This window comes from Eumetopias jubatus, unplaced genomic scaffold (genome assembly GCF_037043125.1).
Source record: "Eumetopias jubatus isolate StellerSeaLion01/CBP00866 unplaced genomic scaffold, mEumJub1_p1.0 scaffold_39, whole genome shotgun sequence".
NCBI classification, from domain to species: Eukaryota; Metazoa; Chordata; class Mammalia; order Carnivora; family Otariidae; genus Eumetopias; species Eumetopias jubatus.
In genome coordinates this window covers 297,147-323,162 of record NW_028274845.1, presented here as the reverse complement: position 1 = coordinate 323,162, position 26,016 = coordinate 297,147, and the positions used below count along the sequence as shown (strand labels likewise).

General features: G+C 46.2%; 1 pseudogene; it reads left to right on the top strand.

Annotated features, from left to right (window-relative positions):
* The first annotated feature begins 8,639 nt into the window (after positions 1-8,639).
* Positions 8,640-9,119, top strand: LOC148161892 (ATP synthase peripheral stalk subunit F6, mitochondrial pseudogene; annotated as a pseudogene).
* Positions 9,120-26,016: the final 16,897 nt, after the last annotated feature.

The window sequence follows — 26,016 nt, the reverse complement described above, 5'->3', positions numbered from 1 at the left end:
AGAGAGGGTCTTGTTTATATTTTCTATTTATCGGTTTAACATTTACAACTGATGGAAAACTTATACTAAAAGCTTTCATATCCTTCTCTGGCGGTTCTCACATGTGTCAGCTCTGGGTTATTTTCAGATGACTGATCTGGCTCCTTATTAGGAGTTATTTCACCTGCAAGAGCTCCAGGTCCTGCTCCCTCTACTGCTTTCAAATGATTGCCCCCTAACTTGGTGGCCTTTCCTCCCATGGAGGCCCTGAGCAGGACCTCACTGCATGCCACACCAGTGACCCTGCACAACTCTGGTTAGGTGACTTTCCTCAGACCAGCTGGTTTGTCCCACATCACCTTTCCCTTTTATTCCCCAGGAATCCCAATTTGGCTGGTAAAATACCTGGCGCTTTCTATTTTTTAGGTTAACCAGGCAGTGTGTCTCTTTGCCCGTTCCAGCTCCTAGAGGCCCCTCCTCCATGCTCAGCCCCAGCCCCAGTCCCAGCAGGCAGAGTCCTCCTCACACAGCCTCCATCTGACCTCTTTCTCTGCCTCTTTGTGTTTTAGGACCCCCTTGTCATTGCAGGGCGCCGCCTGGATAATCCAGGATCATCTCCCCATCTCAAGGTCCTTAACATAAGCACCTGTGTAGGGTCCCTTTTGCTGCAGGGTGGAACATGTGCACAGGTTCCTGGCATTAGCCTGGGCAGCTCCTAGGGAGGGCGCGTTATTCTACCCAGCAGCACACTATTGATCTCAGGTGACAACTAAAGTTGGACGCCCCCTCTCCACCCTCCAATCTTTTCTAATTTAAACATTCCGGGAAAAGTAAACCACTACCTCAAGGCGCAATCAAGACAAGGCAAATCAGAACCCTAGGGCGCTCCATCCATGACCATACAAGTACCCGAATCTCTTCAAAGTAGTTAGTCTGTTTAGTTTTCCAGACCTGGCTGTATTCCCTCCAAAGGCCGACCTTGACTGTAGAAATCCCCTCCAGGGGGAAGCGCCCAGCGGTGGAGGGAGGGAAGGCGGTGGCAGAGTGGGGAGCCTAGGACGACACTAAACCCCTGCTGAGAACTCTGAGCCTGGTCCAAGCAAGTAGAAGGGGTGGTCTCCTTTGGCCCTGCCCTCAACTGCAGGATCCTTGGGCTCCTCCCCGCGCGGCCACGAGGGGGCGCGCCGTCCCTGTCCTAGGAGCCCGCCTGGGGAAGAAGCGGGCCCCAGAACGTGTTCAGCGTGTGGGCTGTTGTGGGCAGGTGTCAGCCCGAGGACCCAGGGGTTGCGGAGTTTTGGTCCTCCCGTCCCCCCCGCAGTGTCCAGGCCTGGGGGAGGCGGTGGGGACTGGTTTGAGCTGCACAGGTGCGGCCATGGCACTCCGTGTCCTCCAACCCGGTTCTGAAGAGAGAGAGCTAGAGAGAGCAAGAGTCAGAGATGTATCTGCGCTTCGCGGGCTGGTGGAAAGTCCTCCCTCATGTTTCTCTCTGGATGGCACAGCCTTCCCTGTGCTGGGAGGTGGGGGAGGGTTGTGTAGGGTTTGGGGGGGCCAGAGCTGCAGGGAGAGGAAGGAGGAGTGGTAACCAAATCAGGAGATGGAGGAGACTGGGCAGGTGAGGAAGGGAGCCAGGGCAGGGGGAGGGAGAAGGCGGGAAGGGGAGAGGGGGAAGGGGGCAGGGGTGGCTGGAGGAGGAGAAGGAGGAACACCAGCACTGAAATCTAAGTTGGGAGGGGAGCTGGGGGCAGGGATACAGGGTGGGGGTGGGGACTGAGGTGAAGCCCTTGAAGTCACGGACGGGGCGTGTCTGATGCAAACCAGGTAACGTTGCTGTGCGGTTCTGCCCCTTAGAATTCGCAGCACTGAGGAGGTAGCAGCGCTGTTGCTTCCATTGTATTCAGAAGCGTCGTGTGGAGGGTGAGGGTGCTTGCGACAGGAGTGGGTGCCTAGGGTGTTGGGGTGCGCCTAGGCGAGTGAGCGTGTGTGTCTGGTGGAAGGCGGGTGAGACTGGTGTGGGGTGGAGGCGGAGCGATTCACACTTACCCAGCAGGGGAGATGGGGATCAAGCAGGTGGTTTTCCCCCCGCGAGGCCCCTCCATCGCACCGCGGACGTGCTGACCCCAGGGATTTCCCCGAGTGTGGACAACTCCTCTGCATTATTTGTGGCAGTGGCAGTGGGGGGCTGCTTTTGCTTTTTCACCTGTTGTTGGTTGTTTAAGAATAGCCTTTGTTTTCTTATTCATTTTTCTGTTTGTTTGTTTTGTCTTTTCCCTGCCTTTGGCTGATGGCATTGGCTGAAGAAGAAGCTCACTCAGGCGACACCAGGACGCTGAATAAAACACCTCTGCTTTTAAGGGCTGCTTTCTTGAGAATCTGGGTTTGGCTCTTTCTCAATCAAAAGCATGCAGGACAGTTTCTGTCCACTGGTCATATATCCCACCTTGGCTGTCGGGTTTCTTTTTCTGTTTTTCGCAGAGCAATGTCTCTGCTTATATTTCAGTGGGTGGTTTGCAGTCCCTGATCCAGCAAAGGTGCTTTCTTTTCATTCCCTGGGGAACATGGGTCAGCGTCCCTTCTCCTTCTTCCCTCCCCTCCCCACCTATCCCCCCAGGCACCCTGCAAAGCCTCACCCAATCCCTAGACTCCATATCCTTGATTAGGCCACTTGGTAGCCTACCTAGTTTAGCCTTGCTCCAGAGGACCCTTCCGAGACTAGAGACGGTCCAGCTTGATGTAGTTTATTTATTGTAAGTTTATTTGTTGAAGTAATCCCTACACCCAAAGTAGTGATAGGGGTCATGAAGCCAGATGGAGACTCCCCTGCTCTCCTGACTGAGCCAGCCAGGTGCCCCCTGACAGGCTTTTAAAGAGGCACCTCTGTCTACTCACAAAGAACCCGCTGGGTTTGGCACCACAGACCTTTCCCAAACAGCAGGTTAGCTCTAGGACAAAGGTCCTTGTGGCTTCTGCAGCTCTCGGGCTCAAGCAAAACTGTCCCTACTGATATACCTGCATTGTTTTGTCAATCCGAGCTTGAAGGGGTTTCTGGCTTCAGCTTTCACCAGAGCTGGTGTTTTTTTTTCTCTACTCCCTAAAGGCCTCTATTCAGAATCTACAACTGACGGTTTTCCAACTTTTTCTTTTTTAATTTTTTATTCTTACGTTAATCACCATATATTACATCATTAGTTTTTGATGTAGTGTTCCAGGATTCCTTTTTTTGTGCATAACACCCAGTGCTCCACACACAGTGTGCCCTCTTTAATACCCATCACCAGGCTAACCCATCCCCCTACGCTTCTCCCCTCTAGAACCCTCAGTTTGTTTTTCAGAGTCCATCGTCTCTCATGGTTCATCTCCCGCTCTGACTTACTCCCCTTCATTCTTCCCCTCCTGCTATCTTCTTCTTTTTCTTTTTTCTTAACCTATGTTGCATTATTTATTTCAGAAGTACAGATCTGTGATTCAACAGTCTTGCACAATTCACAGAGCTCACCATAGCACATACCCTACCCAATGTCTATCACCCAGCCACCCCACCCCTCCCACCCCCCACCACTCCAGCAACCCTCAGTTTGTTTCCTGAGATTAAGAATTCCTCATATCAGTGAGGTCATATGAAACTTCTGTTACACTCAAGATACACGGCATTTCCACTACCTCACAACTTCCCTTGTGCCCCTTTGCGGTCCATCACTGCCTCCAGCCTCACACCCAGGGAACCAACGATACTGGAGATCATTGCAGTTTTAACAACTTCATATAACTGGAAATACATATATATACTCTTTTATATCTGCTTTCTACCATACAGTGCAGTGCAATGATTTTAAAATTCATCCATATTCCAGGGCACCTGCGTGGCTCTGTCAGTTAAGCGTCTGCCTTCAGCTCAGGTCTTAATCTCAGCATCTTGGGATCAAGCCCCGTGTGGGGTTCTCTGCTCCCCACGGAGCCTGCTTCCCCCCCTCTGTCTGCCACCCCCCCACTTGTGCTCTCTCGCTCTATCAAATAAGGAAATAAAATCTTGAAAAAAATAAATTCATCCATATTCCTACATGCACCAATACTTCATGACATTTTTATTGCTGGGCAGGATTTCAAGTGTTTCGTCTCTGTTTATACATTCATCTGTCACTGGACTTTTGTGTCACTTCCAGTTTGGGGCAGTCATAATTGGGGCATAATAATAAAGCTATTACACACATTCATATGCTGATAATTCTGTAGACATACTGTGTAAATACCTAGGAATGGAATGACTATCCATAGGATTTGTATTTGTTTAATCTTATAAGTAACTGGAAGTCAGCTTTTCAAAGTGGTTGTACTATTTTTCATTCCCACAGCTATATGAGACATCCAGGTGTTTTGTGTGAGATTTCAGACTTTCTGACTTTAGCCATACCAACAGATATGCCATGATACCTCATTGCAGTACTGACTTTTTACCCTCATGACCAATGCATTGTGCATCTTTTCATGTGCTAATGAACCATTCCCATATCTTGTTTCCTGAAGTTTCTATTCAAATCTTTTGACCAATTATTGTATTGTGTTCATTATCTTATCAGACTATATGATATCTAATTCTAGAGAATGGTCCTTTGTAGGAGATAAACATACTTCTATACTGTGGCTTCCCTTTATGTCCTCTTAAGGTTGTCTTTCTTCGAGAGTTACATATAGAAAGATAAAGATAGATCAATTCATTTTCATATCCAAAGAAATAATTCATTGCCACTTTAAGCTTGCAAAAACATACGGTTGAACTTTTTGGAAAATATAAAATCATTTATTGAATTTCCGGGTATGAAATTTTTTGTTTTTATAATTTAAACTGTTTCAATGGGCATATTGAGATATAATTTACAAGCAAGAAAGTTTATATAATTTAAGTCTAAAGTTTAGTCCGTTTGAACATATATATGCATCACCCACACAGTGGATATATCTATCACCCCAGAAAGTTTCCTTGTGCTCTGGCCAATTCCTCCCTCACATTCCCACCTCAGGAAACCACCGATTGGCTTTCTGTTACAATAGAATTATTTCCAATTCCTAAGGTTTTATATTTTGAAATCATATGCTATGGACATTATTTTGCTTGGATGTTTTTTTTGCTCAGAAAAATTATCTGAGCAAAAAATAAAATCTTTACCAATTTTGTTATGTATGTGAAGAGATTACTCTGCTAAACCAAGGAGTATTCCTTGAACTGGATATGCCACAACTTCTTTTGGTCATTTACCTGTGAATGGATTAGAATGGCAATTAAAAATAGAGTTTCTATCAATAGATTTTTATGAATATATCACTCTTTTTTTTCATTTGAGTGGAATGGTGGTGGCCTATGCCAGGGGGTTTGGTAGAGAGGTTTAATATTTTGAAGCAGGTCGCAGCTGTTGGGGTGCTTGGGTTGCTGAGTCGGTTAAGTGTCTGATTTTGGCTCAGGTCATGATCTCCTTGGTGATGAGATGAAGCCCCAAATAGGGCTCCATGCTCAGTGGGGAGTCCGGTTGAGATTCTGTCCCTCTGCCTCTCCCTCTGCCCCTCACCCCACTCACTTTCACTCCCTCTCACACAAAGAAATCAACCTTGAAAAGAAAAAAAAGATTTCCAAACTATTTCCTAGAGGAGTTGTAGAATTTAACATTCCTATCAGCAGTGTATGAGAATTTCAGCTCCTACACATCTTTGCCAATACTTGGAATGGAAATTCTTTTCATTTTTGCCATTTTAATTGGCAGATAGTGGTTTAAGTTTACATTTTTCTAATGACTAATGATGTAGATCTTGTCATGTTCTTACATGCCTTCCATATATGTTCTCGGCTGAACTGTCTACAAATCTTTTACCCAAATTATTTTCTTATTTTCTTACTTGAAAGAGAGAGAGAGAGCAAGAGCGGGGGTGTGGGGTGGGGTGGGGAGGGCAGAGAGAGGAGAAACACACTCCCCTGTCAGTGGGGAGACTGACAGAGGGGGGCAGGGCTAGATCCCAGGTCCCTGAGATAAAGACCTGAGCCAAAGGCAGCTGCTTCACCAACTGAGCCACCCAAGTACTTCTCTTTTACCCATTTTTAAATTGGATTGTTTGCCTTCTTACTATTGTCTTTGGAGAGTTCTTTCAGTGTTCTATTAGGAGACCTTCATTAGATATGTAATTTATCAATATTTTCTCCCTATGTGTGACTTGACTTTTCATCCTCTCACCAATGTCTTGTGAAGAACAAAAGTTTTAAATTTTAACTAAGTCCAATGTATCCATTTGTTCTTTCATCAATCACAATTTTGGTGTCATATCTAAGAGATCATTGTCCCAGGGCTCCTGGGTGGCTCATTCTGTTGAGTGTCTGCCCTCGACTCAGTTCAGGATCCCAGAGTCCTGGGATCTAGCCCACCATCGGGCTCCTTGCTCAGCGGGGAGCCTGCCTCTCCCTCTCCCTCTGCAGCTCCCCTGCTTGTGCTCTCTCTCTGTCAAATAAATAAATAAAATCTTAAAAAAAAAAAGAAATCATTGTCCAACTTAAGGTTATAAAGATTTTTTTAACGATTTATTTACTAGGGAGCCGGGGGAGGCTTGGTTCATTATGCATCTGCCTTTAGCTGAGGTCATGATCCCAGGGTTCTGGGATTGAGCCCACCGGCAGGATCCCTGCTCAGCAGGGAGTATGCTTCTCCCTCTCCCTCTGCCTGCCCTTCTGCTTGTGTTCTCTCTATCTCCAATAAACAAATAAAATCTTTGTTTAAAAAGATTCTATTTATTTAATTTTAGAGAGAGTGACAGAAAGAGAGCAAGTGCGGGACAGAGGGAGAGAGGGAGAGAAATTGAAGCAGACTCTCCACTGAGTGCACAGCCAACTCTGGGCTTGATCCCACAACCCATGAGATCAGGACCTGAGTCAAAATCAGGAGTCAGATGAGCCACCAACTGTGTCACGCAGGGGCTCCTAAAGATTTTTCTACTATGTTTTCTTGTAAAAGTTTTAACATTTTAACGTTTCTACTTAGGCCCTTACTCTCTCCTAGGCTAATTTTGGGGTGGTGTGAGTTATGGATCCAATTTTATGTATTTACTTATTTTCATATGCACACGCATATGTCATATCCATATCCATGTGTTGAAAAGATTATACTTTACCACTTGCTGAAAGGTTATACTTTTTTTTAAAGATTTATTTCTTTATTTTGGGGTGGAGAGGCAGAGAGAGAGAGAGAATCCCAAGCAGAGTCCCTGATGAGGATGGAGCCAGAAGGTGGCTCGATCCCAGGACCCTGAGATCATGACCTGAGCTAAAATCAAGAGTCAGACATTTCACCAACTGATCTGATGTTCTGATCACAGAACACAAAAGTGTTAAATAATATTTACCATAGTCACAAATAAAAGGCACTTCGATGATTATCTATAAAATATCTGACTCCTGTGCTAAAGTTCTTTTTCCTGAGAGCTGGCACTGGGTCTGCCTGCTCACCCCATGTCCCCCGTGCCTCCGAGAGACTGCCAGGTGAAACATTCAGTAAATACTTGTGAAGCAGATAGATAAAAGTTACCAGCAATAACGAGCTTTTACTGATCTCCAGTCCCAACCATCTTTCCATTCAAACCCAATCCCGGTTCTGGGCCGAAGCAATAGAAGCACAGCCTTCAGAAAAGCATTCCAAGATGCCAATAGCAGCTTCACCACATGTCCCATATGCTTTCGTGGATCATTTAATTATCTCTTTGAGCATATTTATCTCGTGTATGATAGAGAATGTAGAATATAACTTCGAGAAGGCAGCATGGACCGCTGGAATGTTAGACGGGAAATGGGGTATCATGCAGCAGACAGGGGTCCCGTCCCTGGGCACCAGCTGCAGAGCTAAAGAACACCTTCATCAGAGTCATTGTGTGCCTCTTGGAATGCCCTGGGGATAAGGCCCACGAATCTGCATTTCTGACAAAAGCTCCAAGGAGATTCTCACGTATGGAAAAAGCCCGTTTTAAACAAAGAGCCGAGGAGGCAGACTCTGAAAGACCCAGTGCTCACACCCTTCAACCAAAGTGGCTTTCAATGGAGAATGGGGACATTTCTGGGAAGGGCTCCTACTTGATCTGTGTCCTGCTTCCGTGATTTTGGTTTTTAGGCCCTCCGTTTGCCTGTAGGTTTCCTCCTCTGCTCTAATTGCTGGGGAATGTCAGCCCTCATGGGGGTCATTTCTTTATGAAGACCTCTGTCATTTATTCTCCTCCTGGACAAGGGACAGCAGAGATCAGGTCTGGGGTTCCACAGTTCTAGCATTCCTCCTAAGCCACCTGGCTAAGCTGAAAGCATCATGACAGATCGAAATGAGGTCAGGGAAGAGGATCCCAGAGGAGTGAGATGCTGAGGGCAGGCCCTCTTCGGAGAGAGAACCACTACAAGGTCACTGTCAGACCTGTTCAGGTGGGGGACGACTTACTGACCAATTCCGTGAGCAGAGAACCCACCCTCGTCATTCCAAACTCCTGAGCCAAAGGACTGCAAGATAACACATGTTGGTTGCTTTAAACCACTGCTTTTCTAATTGTTAATATGCATCAATAGAGAACTAGTTCAGATGCTTATCTCTACTTCCCCGGGTTTTTAATGTTTAGAAACATGTATGCTAATCTCTATCAAGGAAAAAAATTTGAGAATGCACTGGGAGGGCGGGTAGGCGGGTGGGGGCAGAGCCACGGCCAGAAGTAGAATAGTGGAGGCAGTGGAAGCTCTGGCAGCTCAGGACTGAGAGCAAATCAGAATTACCCTGATGCTTCAGAGGCTCTTCAGTTTCTCCTCTCTCATTCGGTCTGCAGTCTCAGTTCATTTGAGGAGCGACACTGGTGTTACCGCGGTGGCATTTAATAAAGAACTTGGTCCTGTACAGAAACTCATCGTGGACAAGATTAGAGAACACAGAACTAAACTATGGGCATCTGGAGGACCCGTTGATACTGGCCCAGAGCACCAGCAAGACCTAGGGAGGGAGCTTCTGAAGCTTAAATACACATATGTTAAAACAGACATGAATACGTTCCCAGACTTCACATTTGAAAATCCTAAATTTGAAGTCATCGAGAAGCCCCAGTCCTGGAAAACCCATGTAAAATTTATTTGGAAATTTCACCTAGATTAGTTGTACAACTGGATCAGAATAAACAGTTCTCAACTGTCAAATGTTCTTTTGAATTCTGATTCCAAATAAATTATTTGGTGATGTTGGATGTAGAAAAAAAAAAACACAAAAATCCAATAACCACGGTAAACATCTGTTCGTCACCTTCACGTGATGTTCCCTAGCCCTTGTCACATGAAGGACACTGTGAAGGGCATTTCCTATCTACAATAGGTTCTTTCTAACACCCTCTTCCTGAGACCATGAGGTGTGTTCTTTCTGGCCGCAAGGAATAAAAACCCCAACTTGCTTCATGGGAGGTGTGTTCCTTTTGATTTAGCTTAAGGGAATTACCGTCAGCTAAGGTTATGCTAGGTCTCAGGGTTCAATTTTTCACTCGTGTGTGGTGGCAGATTTCCCAAAAATGACGTAGGTTTTCAAGGTAAGATTGCTCCCTGTACTTCATCTTTTCTTATCCCTGCTGTCTTCCTAACTATGGGAAATTGTATAAAACAAAATAGTGATATAAAACAATATACACAATATACACAAAACAATAGTATATAAAACAAAAGATAGACAGGATTTGGGATTTAATAAGAGCTGTTGGGGCACCTGGGTGCCTCAGTCGGTTAAGCATCTTCCCTCAGCTCAGGTTATGATCCCAGAGTCCTGGGATCCAGCCCCACATTGGGTTCCCTGCTCGGTAGGAAGCCTGCTTCTTCCCCACCCTCTGCTGCTCCCCCTGCTTGTTTTCTCTCTCTGTGTCTCTGTCAAATAAGTAAGTAAAATCTTAAAAAAGATAATGAGAGCTGTTATAATCCTGAACTTCTGGGGAATTGATGACAAGGACCCCAGGGTAGCAGGGAACAATGGCTTTGGGCTTTTGGAGTTGCAAATGGGCATGTGCCAAAGAACAATACATGGTTTTGGGAGATACCTTAGCAACAATTTTGGCCATAATGGCCACAAAATCCATCATCCACCAGTCACTCTGTACACAGGTTATCCAGGTTTAATTTTGGCCAATGGCAACTATTTCAAGAAAGACCAGATAATTGCATAAGAGCACATCCAACAAATATGGGGATGATGTAAAAGGTTGCATTGCCAAATCAGGCCCCACTAATCATAAGTCTTACCCAGGATCAGGTTTTACTCACATTTTCAAAGAGAAATTGTGAGGTACCAGCAAAGCAACTGAGACCACTAACACTAACTGCAAGAACCGATTTCCCACATGAGGACATGCTCTGACCCAGGCAAAACATACATGGTCTCTAAATGTTGTGTGAGGTTACCACACAAAGTGGAACTCTTTGGGTTGATTTCCCATGGCTATGCTTACATAGCTGATGTGACTTTTTCTTGCGAATAAGGCCATATTAATCCACTGATTCTTAGTTTGTTTCCCTAAATAGTTCTATACACAGCAAATCACCCTCCTGAAAGCATGTCAGGGACGGGCCTTCCCAACATTCACCACCATTTGGGTGTTCACCAACAGATTCCTCACGAGATGTTTACAAGGAAAATTGACCAGGACACTTTCTTCCCTCCCTCCTTCCCCCTTTCTTTTTTGTCTTTCTTTCTCTCTTTTTCTTTCTTTCTCTCTCTCTCTTTCTTTACGTTCTTTCTTGCTTTCTTTCTTTCTTTCCTTCCTTCCTTCTTCCTTCCTTCCTTCCTTCCTTCCTTCCTTCCTTCCTTCCTTCCTTCCTTCCTTTCCTTCTTTCCTTTCCTTCCTTCCTTCCTTTCTTCTTTCTTTCTTTCTTATTTCCAGGCAGATCCACTGAAGGGAAATGACCAAATGAAAGAACACAGTTTCCCTTCTTTTCCACACATTGTTTAGGTGGAGTTTGTAAATCAGCAAGAATCCAATAATTTCCCTAGGAAAATATATGCAGGGAAGGACAAGTTCCTCCATTACCGTTCAAGGTGTTCCAGCTTACCTAAGAATTAAGTTTACCTGAGATATTGAATATGCATGAAGAACTGATATTGAAATTCAGACCTTTAAAGAAATAGAAAGTATTAAGGCAGACATTTTTTATACATTTTAGACAAGGAGACAATACATTTCCGAGGGACGTTTGGGAGCTCTAATTTGGAGTGAGTCCTATGCAGAATTCAGACCCTCTGCTTTAAAGGCCTTGGTGAGAAGGATGTCTTTTTACTTCTTAGTACAGGGGGTGCCTTTTTCATAGGGGAGATGGGTTTCCTGCTTTCAGGGAGACAGAGGAGGGTTTGAGGTCCTTGCACAGTTGCTATTCAAAGAGCTACAATTCAAAATAATCAATATGCCATTGTGGTACATATTGGGCAATCTGACCTTGGCCCCTATGGGTACCATGGTTTCTCTTAGCCTTGCTCATTACTCAGTACCTCTTTCAGAGAGAAAGCTAAACATATTATTCTTAGAAATACCAAGGGGCATCCAGGTGGCTCCGTCGGATAAGCATCTGACTCTTGATTTTGGCCCAGGTCATGATCTCAGGGTCGTGGGAACCCCACGTTTGGGCTCTATGCTCAATGCAGAATCTCCTTGGGATTCTTTCTCCCTCTCCCTCTGCCCATAATCCCTGCTCTAAATAAATAAATAAATACATACATACATACATACATACATAAAATCTTTAAAAAAAACAAATAAAAAATAAATACCATGATCTTACCTGAAACTAATGTAACGCTGTATGTTAAGTATTCCAGAAATTTTTTAAAATTATTTTAAGGGTCACCTGGGTGGCTCAATTGGTTAAGTGTCAGTCTTTGGCTCAGGTCAGGATCCCAGGGTCCTGGGATAAGCCCCATGTCCAGCTCCCTGCTCAGGGGTGAGTTTGCTTCTCTCTCTCTCTCCCCCTCCCTCCACCACTCTGCTCTCCCAATCGCTCTCTCTCAAAGAAGTAAAGAAAATAGTTTTTAAAAAGCAATATAATGGTCCTCTCTGGAATCAATGCACTGATAATTATGCTTTCTTTTTGCTGACTCCCAGTCCCCCCATTTCTCTTTATTACCTGTCTGACCTACGTCCTTCCCCCAGTGATAGAGCCCTCTCAGGTGCACTGCTTAACCTGGAGGTGGGGCCAAAGAGAAGTGCACACATGGCTAGAATGGGCTGCCTTCAGAGTCAGTCATAACGAAACTACAGGCAGTTAGAAACGAGCCTAAAGTACCATTAGGAATAAGCACTGTGATATTTAGTGGTATGGATTTTAGGTTTGCTATTGATATCAACTTCCTTGTACAAATATGGTTAGAATCAAACATGACAGCAGGGCATCAGACAAAATGAAAGAAAACTGTGTCAAGTGTGAAGGTACTAAGTTACCAAAGTTACTCTCAGTTGTAAATTGCTTTGTCCCTCAGCCCCTCATTTCCACCTGCAGAACCTAGAAGACGTTCAACAGAGTCTCCACTTGCCATCAGATTCAATCTGGGGACACAATAATTTAAACTGTTAACCCAAACTTTCCATTTTTTCCTAATGTGTGTTGAATACCAGGTATTTCGATTGCCCATTCTCATTTTCAGTGAGGCCGCAGTGAGGACAGAGACTAATGTGGTGCATCCAGGTACTATTCTGTGTTTTGGTCTACTCTGTACTCCGTGTGTCAACTTTTTTCTGCCAGTGGACCTCTGACCATACACGGAAAACCCAACAAATACTGAAAGTGTAGAATCTCTGGGTTGATCTGAGGAAATATCAAGCAACTTTTAGGATTCTCTAAGGCGCAGAATGGCTCTTGACCTGCAAGGACTAAGGGAGCTGCCCCATCCTTTCCTTAGGGGGAGTAATTCCAGATTCCTGACGCATGCACCTGTGTATTTTTTATTTATTATTATTATTTTTTTAATTTCAGCTAGGCTCCATGACCAACGTGGAGCTCTAACTCATGACCTTGAGATGAAGAGTTGCACGCTCTACCCACTGAGGCAGCATGTGTCCCCCGAGCACCTTTGATGCAGGCACACACCATGATTTTCATGTTGGAAAAAGAGTGCAAACTCTGGGAAATGTCTTCAATCTGCTCCACTCCTTCTGGGTATGTTTCCTGAGTTCCAATTGTGTGGGAGTCCTCTTTCCCACCCACCCACAGAAGACCCTATCGGATCCCAACCCAGATCCCCTGGGATCCCTGGGGTCCTTTCTGTGTTAGCCTCTCCTGCTCTCAGTGTGTTTGTGCTTCTAAAGACACCTGTGAGCAGGACTGCCCTGGGGCTCCAGGAGCTCCTTTGTACCCAGTCCCAGACAACGGGGAGTACATGCCGTATATGACCCCAGCCCCACGTATCTCCCCTCCCCAAAGGCACTCAGCCTTTCACTAACAGGTGCAGCACGGTGAAATCTCCATTCCTGGCCCAGGGGAGACTAACTCTGAAACAAAGGTGTCCCCCAGGCTCTCCTGTACCTGTCAGGACAAAGCTCCCCCACTGCTGTTGCAGGAAATCACACCTTACACAGCAATGAACTCAAAATGGTCACAGATCTAAGTATAAGAGCCAAAACTATTGTGCAAGAGGACTACATGGGAGAAAATGGTCAGGAATTCACAGTAAGCAAAGAGTTCTAAGTCACTACGGCAAGAGCACGATATGTAAGAGAAAATTGAAGATGGAGAAGTTTTTTGCATCAAACTTTGCCACTGAGAAAAGGAACAGAGAAGCCACTGATTAGGAGGAAATATTTGTGGATTAAATACCCAGTGAGGACTCACATTCACGAGAGACAAGAGGACTTTGAACTCACTCAATGGGCCGAAGCAACACACTCGTTTAAGCCAGTATAAGAGTTGAATACACATGTACCAAAGGAGACACATAAAAAGGTAATCAAGGTTATTAGTAATATGTTATTAGTGCTCAAGGAAATGCAAGGACAACCACGTACCATTTTACATCAACTAGTGCGCTTCTGTTCCAAAGACGATACCAAGTGTTGCTGAGGATGTGGAGAAACTGGACCCTCCTATATTGCTGGTGGCAACGTAAAATATAAGAGCCCCTGCGGAAGCCACTTTGAGAGTTCTTAAGAGTTCAGCACAAGCTTGCCATAGGATCCAGCCATTCGACAACTAGGAATCTATCTGAGAGAAGTAAAAGCATATGTCTGCTCAAGTCTCGGTCAGAAATGTTCCGGGCAGGGTTATTCACAATAGGGAACACCTGACAGCAACACAAAGGGCCATCGGCTGGTGAATGGACAAACCCAATGAGGCCTATCTGTACCATGGCATCTATTGGGCAACAAAAGGCACAGAAATCTGATCCAAGCTACAGCATGGAGGAACCTCAAAAGGATGCTCAGTGAAAGAAGCCAGTCACCAAGAACTACAAACATTCTCATTCGGCTTATGTAACATGAGCAGAAAGGAGCAATGCACAGAGACAGAAAGCAGATCAGTGCTGCTTGGGGCTGGAGGAGGGAACGGAGACTATCTGCAGAGGGGCTGGAGGGAGTGTGGGAAGGTGAAGGAAGCCTCTGAAACACATTAGGGCACTAGCTGAACAACTCTGTCATTGTTGACAAGGGGTGAAATTTATTGTATTTCATTTTAACCTAAAAAAAAGAAAGAAGGTTACCTTCGCACATCAGTGGGTCCTGGGACCCCCAGGCAAACACAACCTGCTGAGGGGCCACATCCTGGAGTCTCAGCAGGTGGTGGCTCAGAGCCTGGTTTCTGACCTCCCAGCTGGAGTCAGGGATTCAGTGCATGTGCCTTCAGCCTCAGGCTCCGGCAGTTTCCCTGGAATCCACCAGGTGGCAGACGACTTAAGGGAACAGACCTTCAGTTAGCCCAAGGACACCAGGGGGAAGCAGGCAAAGACAGGGGCAGCAGCTGGCTGGAGATACCTAGAGGAAGTCAGGGCTGCAGGACCCACGGAAGCCGCTGGCAAGATCTGGATGGATCTTAAGTAGGTTTGGTCCCCTGGGTGGGCTCTAGCCACGAACCTTTAGGTTAACATCCAAAGGTTCCCTTTGATGCTCCCTCCTGCACTGGCTCTGAGGCTCCGCCCAGTCACCCCGCTCAGCATAGGGAAAAGAGCCTGTGCTGCTATTCACCTTCTTCTGAGTCTAAATGGAACACTTTGGGCTGGGTTTAGGGGAATCTGCCCTTTTCTGGCCCTCTATGTAGGGCCAGCTCCTGGGTGCTGAACCATTCCTGCGGGGGCCTAGAAGAGGCACTCTGGTCCTTCACATTGGAGCTGGGCTTGCAAAGAAGGGTTCCTGCTAATCCATATTTCCCTGGCCCTGGCTGAGCATCCTGGTCCAAGATCAGGGGCTGCAGTGACCTAAAATAGGGAACCTCCTATATGTCACTGCTCCTCTCTGGGAAAGTCCAAAGAAGGCCCATGGTAGTGGTGGGGGGAGGGGAGGGCATAGAAACCTACACTCTGTCAAAACATCGTCCACAGTGAAGATTTTAAAAAAATGTTAGAGGACAGATCTCATATTATGTAGTCGGTGGTGCAGTAACAGCTCTGCGTGGTGACAGAGGGTAGCTACACTAGTAGTCAGCCTAACATAATTTATAGAGTCGTCCAATCCCTGTGTTGCGACGTGAAACTGATGCCACACGGGAATCCGTTATGAATCAATGTTTAAAAGACCTGAAGGTGAGGGGAAAACTTACTCTCCTAGTTCTCCTTGCTCAGCTCAGGCTGCTCCTTGCAGAGTTGGATGCTGCTGTATGCATTCCTCAGGTTCCCCTGAGTTTTCTGGACTCAACTTGTCCTTATTCTTACCTCCTTTGGCAATCACCTGCTCCACCATTGCCTTGTCCTTCCTTGGGTTATGCTCATCCTCCAAATCTGATTTTCTGTCTCCCAAATGCTCCCTCTGTTCTCTGTTTCCAGTGTGGGCTCAGATCAGGCTCCTGAAAAGGACACACAGTGAAGGGACCAAGTCAGGTCTCAGCTGCAGTCCCTAGGGCTGCTTAAAAGGCACCGCAGACCCTCATGCACTCACAGAAACTGAGCAGGAAGGGACCGTGGAGGATTTGAATAACAACCTTATCTTACACATGAGGAAAGTGAGGCCCAGAGAGAAGAAGAGATTTTCCCAAACTCCTTCAACAGTTGATGGCAGTACGGCCGCCACACAGGCCTTGGCTGCGAGCTTCCCTGTCGAGGATCCTAACATATCCTCCGGGAACCCACATCTGAATGTCAGGGGACAGTGGTCAATCCGTATCCCCACTGTTCAAACAACAATGTCCAGAAGGACTTTTCCTGGGAATACTCTTGTTCACAATTGTACAGTCCCACTTGTATACTCAGTTGGTTTACACTCCTGGTTGAACTTCAGTCCACTCTCAAGATGGGAGAGCAGACAGGCCCCGGGGTGGCAGCTGCACTGGGGTTAGGGGTGTCTTTTCTTTTTATGTCTCATAGATTATGGGTCACAGCCAGGGTGGTCTCCAACTGAAGATGTTTCCAATCATCTAAGGGACTCAGCCTACTGGTTGATAGGGGGAGATTTTGGCCCTAACAAAGGTCTTCCTGGAACTGTCAAGGCCATCTTCCCCCACTGGGGGATGGAAACCGCAATGTAAATATATTGTAAGGAAGCCATACGTTATTGTAGGACACACGCTGGAAAGGAGAGCACATGCTCTGCACCTGCTGGTCTGGATCTAACAGTCCAGCAGGTGGGAAACCACGAAAGCACTGTGTACCACCCTCCTTGCCTCCAGCTCAGATCTAGCTGCCTACTCTACCAATTTAACACCTGGGACAACCCATGCAGGAACAATTCCTTTTGACCCATTTTGAAATGGGAAATGGAGCCACAGGAAATTCAAGATACTTAGTCCAAGTCTCAGTTTCCCACTCAGGTTTGCAGCTACAGCTTGGGAGACCTGAGGGCTCTCTTTCCTTGTTCTCTGTTTTAGGGATTTCCAGGGACAAAGAACAATCCCAGCCTCCGATGCCCTGAACTGCTGTGGCACTCCCAGCCTGACTGTTTTGTTTCCATGATTGAAATAAATAATCTTACATGTAGAATATCAACCTCAGACAAGATTGCTTTGAGACCTTGATGAAATGAGACAAAACAAGGCTACTCACAATACTGTTCAGACCGACATCCAAACATCGACCTCCCTCCCTAAGGAAACGCCTATGACTTCTTTACCACAATCACAGAATTGTCAGTGCTGCCAGTGTTCAATGTAGAACAAACCCTGCCTCTTCCCATCCTTTCCCACATCTCACAACTAAAGCCCGTATCCTATAAGCGATCCTCTCACTGAGACCTTGGCGTGTGTTCTTTTTGGCTGTGAGGAATAAAAAAGCCAATTCCTTTAAACTGGCTTAGAGGAATTGACACCAACTTTCCAGGAACGAACAGGTGTAAAAACCCATTCTCAGGAAGAAAGGTCATATTGTCTATGAGATACCTAGACTCTGGAACTCCAGAACTTATTTTATCCTAAAAAAAGAAAGAAAAAGAAGAGACTCTTTCTAACAACCCCCTTAGTAACTAACATGAACTTTAGGTGTTCAGGCAGGATCTTCCCACCTCTGATTTAAACTAGCGATTGCTGGGGCACCTGGGAGGCTCAGCCGGTTGAGCGTCTGCTTTGGCTGACATCATGATTCCAGGGTTCGGGAATCGAGCCCCACATCGGGCTCCCTGCTCAGCGAGGAGTCTCCTTCTCCCTGTGCCTCCCACCATGCTCTCCTGCTCGCTCTCTCACTCTCTCTCAAATAATTAAATAAAATATTTTAAAAAATAAACAAAAATAAACTAGATATTGCTCTTGATCTCGGGATTGTGAGTTCGAGCCTCACATTGCATGTAGAGATTCCTTAAAAATAAAATCCCTGAAACATTTAAAACATATGGGGCACCTGGGTGGCTCAGTTGGTGAAGCCTTCAACTCTTGGTTTTGGCTCAGGTCATGATCTCAGGGTCCTGAAATTGAACCCCAGGCTCAGTGCAGAGTCCTCTTCAGATTCTCCCCCTTTGCCTCCCCCTCTACCCCTCCACACCGTTTATAGGCTTGCAGGGGCGTGCTCTCTCTCTCCTAAATAAATAAATAAATAAATAAATAAATAAATAAATAAATAAAACTTTTAAAGCTTAAAAAACAAAAATAAAATAGATACTGAGGATAAGTCAGGGAAGAAGCTAGCTAAGAAAGAATGTTTTGCACAGTATAGCTTAGTAATGCCTCGGATCACTTATAACCCAGTATTCCCAGCTGGGCTGGAAGCTCCAACCTTCAGTTCACAGGGGAGCGAGCTCTCTGATTACCCAGCCAGAGGCAAGCACGGGTCCTCTCTGGGGGCTCTCTAGCCCCAAGCTGCCACTCTGGACTCTTCCGCCTTGTCTAACTACATCGGCTCGGAACACATTGAGCCCGAAAATCATGTCACGGTATCCACAACGATGTGGTGTCAGAGAATCGGAATCTTGTGTTGCCGACAAAATGACAGGACTCTCGCATGCCACATTCAGAAGGAAATGCTACATTTCTTGTCATGGAACATGTCATCACCCCCCCACACACACACACAAACACTTAAATGTTAGCTGTTGGGAATGTATTTCTTTGGAATCTGTGGCAAAGGCCGAGCTCCCAGTTTTGGTGCCCGGCGGTCTCCGCCAAACGCATCCAGGACTTGGCCGGCTCTGTCGGGTCTCCTTCCACATCGGTGCCTGGCCCTGCCCTCCCTCGTTCTTCCCACGACCCTGTGGGGCGCTGGTCCCTACACCTTCCCGCTGCTGAGCAGGACACTCGCTTAACATCTCTTGCTCCGCTCGAAATCCTGTTCTGCACATCTGGCCTTACCAGAAACACCTTTTGAGTCTAGATTCTCCATTCGTTCTCTTACAGTTTGAGCTCTGATTTCCAGTACAGATCGTTCACATGATTCTTAGAATCTGTTTATTGTTGTTCTTAGTCCTAAGATGATAGTTTTCATTTTCTTTCTTTTTTTTAATTTTATTTATTTATTTGCGAGAGAGAATGAGAGAGAGAGAGAGAGAGAGAGCACGCACATGAGGGGGGAGGGGCAGAGGGAGAATCAGACTCCCCCTGAGAAGGGAGCCGGATGCGGGACTCGATCCCGGGACTCCAGGATCATGACCTGAGCCGAAGGCATTTGCTTAACCAACTGAGCCACCCAGGCGCCCGATAGTTTTCATTTTCAAGAGCTATTTTGCTACACTGCTCTCCCAAGGAGGAGGCCTGAAACCCACAGGAAGCCTAAACCCAGGGGGCGTGGACGTCACTTCCTTTCAGGTCACAGGCAGGCCATTGGCCAGGAGGGTGGGGTGGGTGGGGAAAGACGTGGCGGGGCGTGGATCAGAGGGCACGGGACAAGGAAGGGCGCCGCGCAACAGGCCTGTCTTCTGTAGAAAAAGCAGGGACAGCGGCTCCTGTTTAGGCATCTGTTGCTCACGGGCTCTGGGCCCTACTACTCGAGGACTGGCTCCTGATTTGATCACAAGTCCTACGGAGATGGACTGGAGGAGTGTGTGTGTGTGTGTGTGTGTGTGTGTGAGCGCGTGCACGTGTGTGTTCTAGAAACCCTGAATGTGCAGTGTAAAGCCTACAAGGCTCCAGGGCAGCCCAGGCTAGATTTCTGCATATGCTACCATGAGTATTCAAAAATGGCCATGTTTTTTCAAGGTAAGATGGCTCTGTTGCACTTCATATTTTCTTGTTCAGTCCTCTCCACATGTTATCAAAGGTACGGTAGGAACATGTTTGGTATAAAGGCTGCTGAATATTTAGCCCACCAAGGTCCTAAGGCTTACCTAGTATGAAGTCTTGCTCACATTTTTGAGGGTAATATTGAGAGGCACGAGCAAAGCAATGGCCAGTCTGAGTCCTCAGCACTATTTGCAAGAACTTTTTTTATTTTTTAAGATTTTATTTTTTTATTTGACAGAGAGAGACACGATGAGAGAGGGAACACAAACAGAGGGTGTGGGAGAGGGAGTAGCAGGCTTTCTGCTGACGCGGGGCTCCATCCCAGGACCCCAGTATCACGACCTGAGCGGAAAGCAGAAGCTTAACGACTGAGCCACCCAGGTGCCCCCTGACATTCATTTTGAGGAGGAAGTCTAAAATGCAGTGAGAAGAAAGGAGGGTGATTTTTCCCTCCATTTCCAAGCCCCAAAGCAGGTCTAATTTAGATTTAATGTCAGGGATGAACTTGAAAAGTTCGTTCTAATCAAGAGGAGACTCAAGAATCCCTCTCTAGGCATGGAATTCGATCCTCGGCCAAAATACTATTCAAAACTGAAAGTGAGAAAAAAGAGTGGGGGAAGGAAGAAATAAAACTAGGGTTGACCTTGTACAACACAGGTTGGAACAGCACATGTACAATTCTACGTGCATTTTTCTATAAACACAGTATACTACTCTAAATATATGTTCTCTTCCGAATGATTTTCTTAATAACATTTTCATTTATCTAACTTACTTTATTAGAAGTATACAGTGTAGAATACATATAACTTGCAAAATATGGGTTAGTCATCTTTATCTTATCAGTCAGGCTTCCAGTCAACAAGTGGCTATTAGTAGTTAAGTTTTCGGGAGTCAAAAGTTATACACAGGTTTTTTTTTTTTTTTTTTTGGCATTTTGTGATCAAATTTATTTTTTGTTTCAATTTCATTTACTTTGTTTTACTGTAATTTACACAAGAGACTGCCAAGTAAACTAGGTATTTTACATTCACCACGCATTCCCTCAAATCTCCACAGTTGTTAGGAAAACATTAGAATCCGTGCGCTGAGCATGGATTTCCATGTGCGCCCAAACTCCCAACGAAGCTACAGATGCCAGTGAGAGTTTAGTCCATTAAAAGGAGAGAGTGAGACTCTTTATTTCACAAAATTAGCAATAATCTTCCTTGCAGCAAACATTTTGCAGACAATGATTATGCTTTGACAACACCTGTCTTATAACACTGCCCAGAGAGTAAACATCAGTCTTGATCCTGAGTACACGGAGGACATATTCGACGTGGGGTTCGGAGCCAAGGCTAAGAGGGCATCGCGGTGCGGCAGTGATCCTCAACACCTTCGTCCGAATCACTGCCACCACCTCAGTGGGGACATGGCGTGTGGGAAAACGAGGAGCAGGGTGGGCAGGACTGTCAGCAAGTCAGATTACAAACGTGATAGGACTACAGGAGCCAGCGTGTTGCAGGAAGGACGAGATTAAAGGAGATAGTTTGTGACCGGAAGGCTCCAACAATATCATTCTGGTCAAGCTTCCAGGACTGACAGGAGAAAACCTGGATTTGGACAGAGAGAGCTGATAAAAATCTTACCTAGCTATGGTGCCTTTCTTAAAGAAGGAGGAGGAGGAGGACAAGGTGGCAGCAGCTGCTAACAGCACGTTCCTGATGCTCACTCTTGACAGGTTCCAGTGGTGTCCTCCCCATGGGCGGTGGAGCACTGGCCTCTCAGCAGGGCCTCCCAGGCAAGGAGATCAGCCTGTGCTGCCTCTGAAATTCCACTATCTCAAAGGCAGCTTCTCCCCCTTGGGGTGTATTTCAATATGAAAAGCACAAAACAAAAACAAAACCATCACCACTATCTGTATTCTAGCCTGTCAGCTGTGAGGAATCTAGATCATTTGCATAGTTTCCAAGCTCTAATTTCAGAAAACAGTCATTTCAGAAACAAGACTCCATGGAAGTGCTCGACTTCCGGAAAGTTTCCTACAGCCTACGATGCTATTCATTTCTTCATCAATTTCTTTGTTTGCCTAAGAGTAGCCTGAAAATTGTATAGTGCTTATTATAAATCACAAACCATCATCTCCATTTTTGCTAGGTTTGATGTAGAAAAATATTGAAATTTAAAATACAAAAATCCAATAAAAACCAGAATTTTTTTTTAAAGGATTTTTTCCCTCAGGGCAAACAGGTAAAAATTGGCTGGTAACTATACTCCTTACTAATAGACAGTGTCCAATTTGAATTTAAGATAATAACCATCCAGAAATAAATCATTATAAATACATTCAGAGTTCACATTCCAGATTCACTGGAATACCAAAAGATTTTGAATAAATTTTTCTGTGGGAGTCTGTTGCTTATGGGACTAAAATAAAAATTTGTAAGATTTAAAAGAACAGGAAGATTTAAAAGAACAGAAAAGTTATAAAAGGCTAAATATATTGGTCCACAATTTGACATTTATGAAACATACCAGCTAGTATTACATTGCAGTCAATTTGTCCATCAATGGTATTACTCTGATAATTATTAAAATCTGTTCCAGGTATATATATTGAAAATATTTTCTTTTGCATTCTTGAAGATAGGTACAGTACTTTGGAGAAATTGTACTAAACCTTTCAGTATGTTTGTATGTACATATATACACAAGTGTGTGTATCTTGATCTGTAGCTCTACATGCGTTTTATATGCAGCCACAGACAGACACACACACACACACACACACACACACACACACACACACACACGTGGTTGGGAACCTGTGAGTATGTCATCACAAGCACACATCTGGGAAACGTCAGCACTGCCAGATACTGGTCAGATCCTTCTTCACTCATCACTGGCTGCACTTGTTCCCCTCACTTGACCTTGATTACATAAACAGTTTGATATTGTCTCTGACCCTACACGGGACTCATCTAGACATCAGCAGCCGACGTCCCTCGGACGGAACCCTTCTTACGCATTGTTTCTAGTTCTTTCTGAGTTTCATCCTCCATTCTCCTAATGTCTTCCATTGTCAGATCATTCCACTTGTCAATCCAACAAAAAAGCTGGCGATGAACTTTGTAAATATCCTTTTCTCTTGCTTCTGAATGAAGTTTTCCTTTGCTTTGCAGTCCCCACCACTTGAATTTGATGGTCACCAGCTTGTAGGCACACATCTGAGGACAGTCAGAGTTGTTTGCCAGCTCCTTCTTCCAGTTGGGTCCCAAAGGCCCTCTCTTGGTCTTGACTGACTGGAATAATGCTGGGTCTTCATCAGCTTTGTAGTCTGCTGGTTCAACTTGACTTCGATCTGCAATATCTATGCGGACAATTTCAACAGTTTTCCATGTGTTCGGATCTAAACCGTGTACATTTTCTAATGTTCCCAAGTCTGGTTTGTGCCATGTTTCAATTTTAATGAAGAAATCATCTTTCATATATACATTCGTTACAACTGAGGCATAATGGTTTGTTCTACAGTAGGGGTATGCGTTCCAGGCTTTCTCGTGAAACACCAAGGAGCCCTCCGGAGCAATCATCCTGACGAATGCAGGAACTTTGCTCCTGAACAGAACATGGCAAAACCACACAGAATTCCTTAATCAGCACCATCTTCCTGGAACCCCCTCACAGCTACCGCCACTATCACCACCACCGCCGCTGCTACCGCCCCTCACGGCGCCTCTATACACAGGTTTTTGATCTTGAGAGTCACCATCCTTACTCCGCATTGGTCAAGGGTCAACCTGTATCTCTATTTACAGAGGACATGCTCCTAAAGATAGAAAAACCTCAAATCATCCACACACAAAAATATTAGAGTCCATAGACTCATTCCGTAAAGTTGCAGGGTACCATATATACAAAATCAGTTGTGTTTCTATGCACTAGCAATGAACAATCTGAGAAGGAAATTTAGAAAGCAATTCTATTTACAATGGCACACAACACAGTAAAAGTGTCAGGTGTAAATTCATTCAAGGAGAGCAAGACTTGTTCACTGAAAAGCATAAGAAGCAATGGTTCTGCGAGAGATGAAAGACCAAATGGGGGAAAAAAAACAACTGTATGTGCATGCATTGGAAGATTTAATATAGTTCATATGGCAATACTACGCAAATAGATCTACAGAGTCAATACAATTCTATCAAAAATTTTTCTTCTGCATTTTCTAAATTCTGTCAATACCTTGTAGTATATTTCCTTTCAGACGTTGTAGTTTTCATCTCTTAAAGATAGAGAGGGTGTTGTTTATATTTTCTAATTCTCGGTTTAACATTTACAACTGATGGAAAACTTATACTAAAAGCTTTCATATCCTTCTCTGGCGGTTCTCACATGTGTCAGCTCTGGATTATTTTCCGATGACGGATCTGGCTCCTGATTAGGGGTCATTTTGCCTGGGAGAGCTCCAGGCCCTGTTCCCTCTACTGCTTTCAAATGATTGCCCCCTGACTTGCTGGCCTTTCCTCCCATGGAGGCCCTGAGCAGGACCTCACTGCAAGCCACACCAGGGACCCTGCACAGCTCTGGTTAGGTGACTTTCCTCAGACCAGCTGGTTTGTCCCACATCACCTTTCCCTTTTATTCCCCAGGAATCCCAATTTGGCTGGTAAAATACCTGGCGCTTTCTATTTTTTAGGTTAAGCAGGCAGTGTGTCTCTTTGCCTGTTCCAGCTCCTAGAGGCCCCTCCTCCATGCTCAGCCCCAGCCCCAGCCCCAGCAGGCAGAGTCCTCCTCACACAGCCTCCTTCTGACCTCTTCTCTGCCTCTTTGTGTTTTAAGACCCCCTTGTCATTGCAGGGCGCCGCCTGGATAATCCAGGATCATCTCCCCATCTCAAGGTCCTTAACATAAGCACCTGTGCAGGGTCCCTTTTGCTGCAGGATGGAACATGTGCACAGGTTCCTGGCATTAGTCTGGGCAGCTCCTAGGGAGGGGGCATTATTCTACCCAGCAGCACACTATTGATCTCAGGTGACAACTAAAGTTGGACGCCCCCTCTCCACCCTCCAATCTTTTCTAATTTAAACATTCCGGGAAAAGTAAACCGCTACCTCAAGGCGCAATCAAGACAAGGCAAATCAGAACCCTAGGGCGCTCCATCCATGACCATACAATTGCCCAAATCTCTTCAAAGTAGTCTGTTTAGTTTTCCAGACCTGGCTATTTTCCCTCCAAAGGCCGACCTGACTGCAGAAATCCCCTCCAGGGGGAAGCGCCCAGCGGTGGAGGGAGGGCAGGCGGTGGCAGAGTGGGGAGCCTGGGACCCCACTAACCCCCTGCTGAGAACTCTGAGCCTGGTCTAAGGGAGCAGAAGCAGTGGTCCCCTTTGGCCCTGCCCTCAACAGCGGGATCCTTGGGCGCCTCCCCGCGCGGCCACGAGGGGGCGCGCCGTCCCTGTCCTAGGAGCCCGCCTGGGGAAGAAGCAGGCCCTGGGATGTGTTCAGCGTGTGGAGTGTTGTGGGCTGGTGTCAGCCCGAGGGCCCAGGGGTTGCGGACTTTTGGTCCTCCCCTCCCCCCCGCAGTGTCCAGGCCTGGGGGAGGCTGTGGGGACTGGTTTGAACTGTACAGGTGCAGCCATGGCACTCGGTGTCCTCCAACCAGGGTCTGAAGAGAAAGAGAGAGAGAGCTAGAGAGAGCAAGAGACAGAGTTGTATCTGCTCTTCGTGGGCTGTTGGAAAGTCCTCCCTCATGTTTCTCTCTGGCTGGCACAGCCTTCCCTGGGCTGGGTGGGGGGGTTGTGTAGGGTTTGGGGGGCCATAGCTGCAGGGAGAGGAAAGAGTGGTAACCAATTCAGGAGACAGAGGAGACTGGGCAGGTGAGGAAGGAAGCCAGGGCACGGGAAGGGCGAAGGGGAAGGGGGACTGGAGGAGGAGAAGGAGGAACACCAGTACTGAAATCCAAGTTGGGAGGGGAGCTGGGGGGCCGGGAGATGGGGTGGGGTTGGGGACTGAGGCGAAGCCCTTGACTTCAGGGACTGGGCTTGTCTGATGCAAACCAGGCAACACGGCGGTGGGGTTCTGCAACTTAGAATTCGCGGGGCTGAGGAGGTAGCAGCGCTGTTGCGTCCATCCTATTCGGAAGCGTCGTGTGGAGGGTGAGGATGCTTGCGACAGGAGTGGGTGCCGAGGGTGTTGGGGTGCGCCTAGGCGAGTGAGCCTGTGTGTCCGGTGGAAGGCGGGTGAGACTGGTGTGGGGCGGAGGCGGAGCGAGTC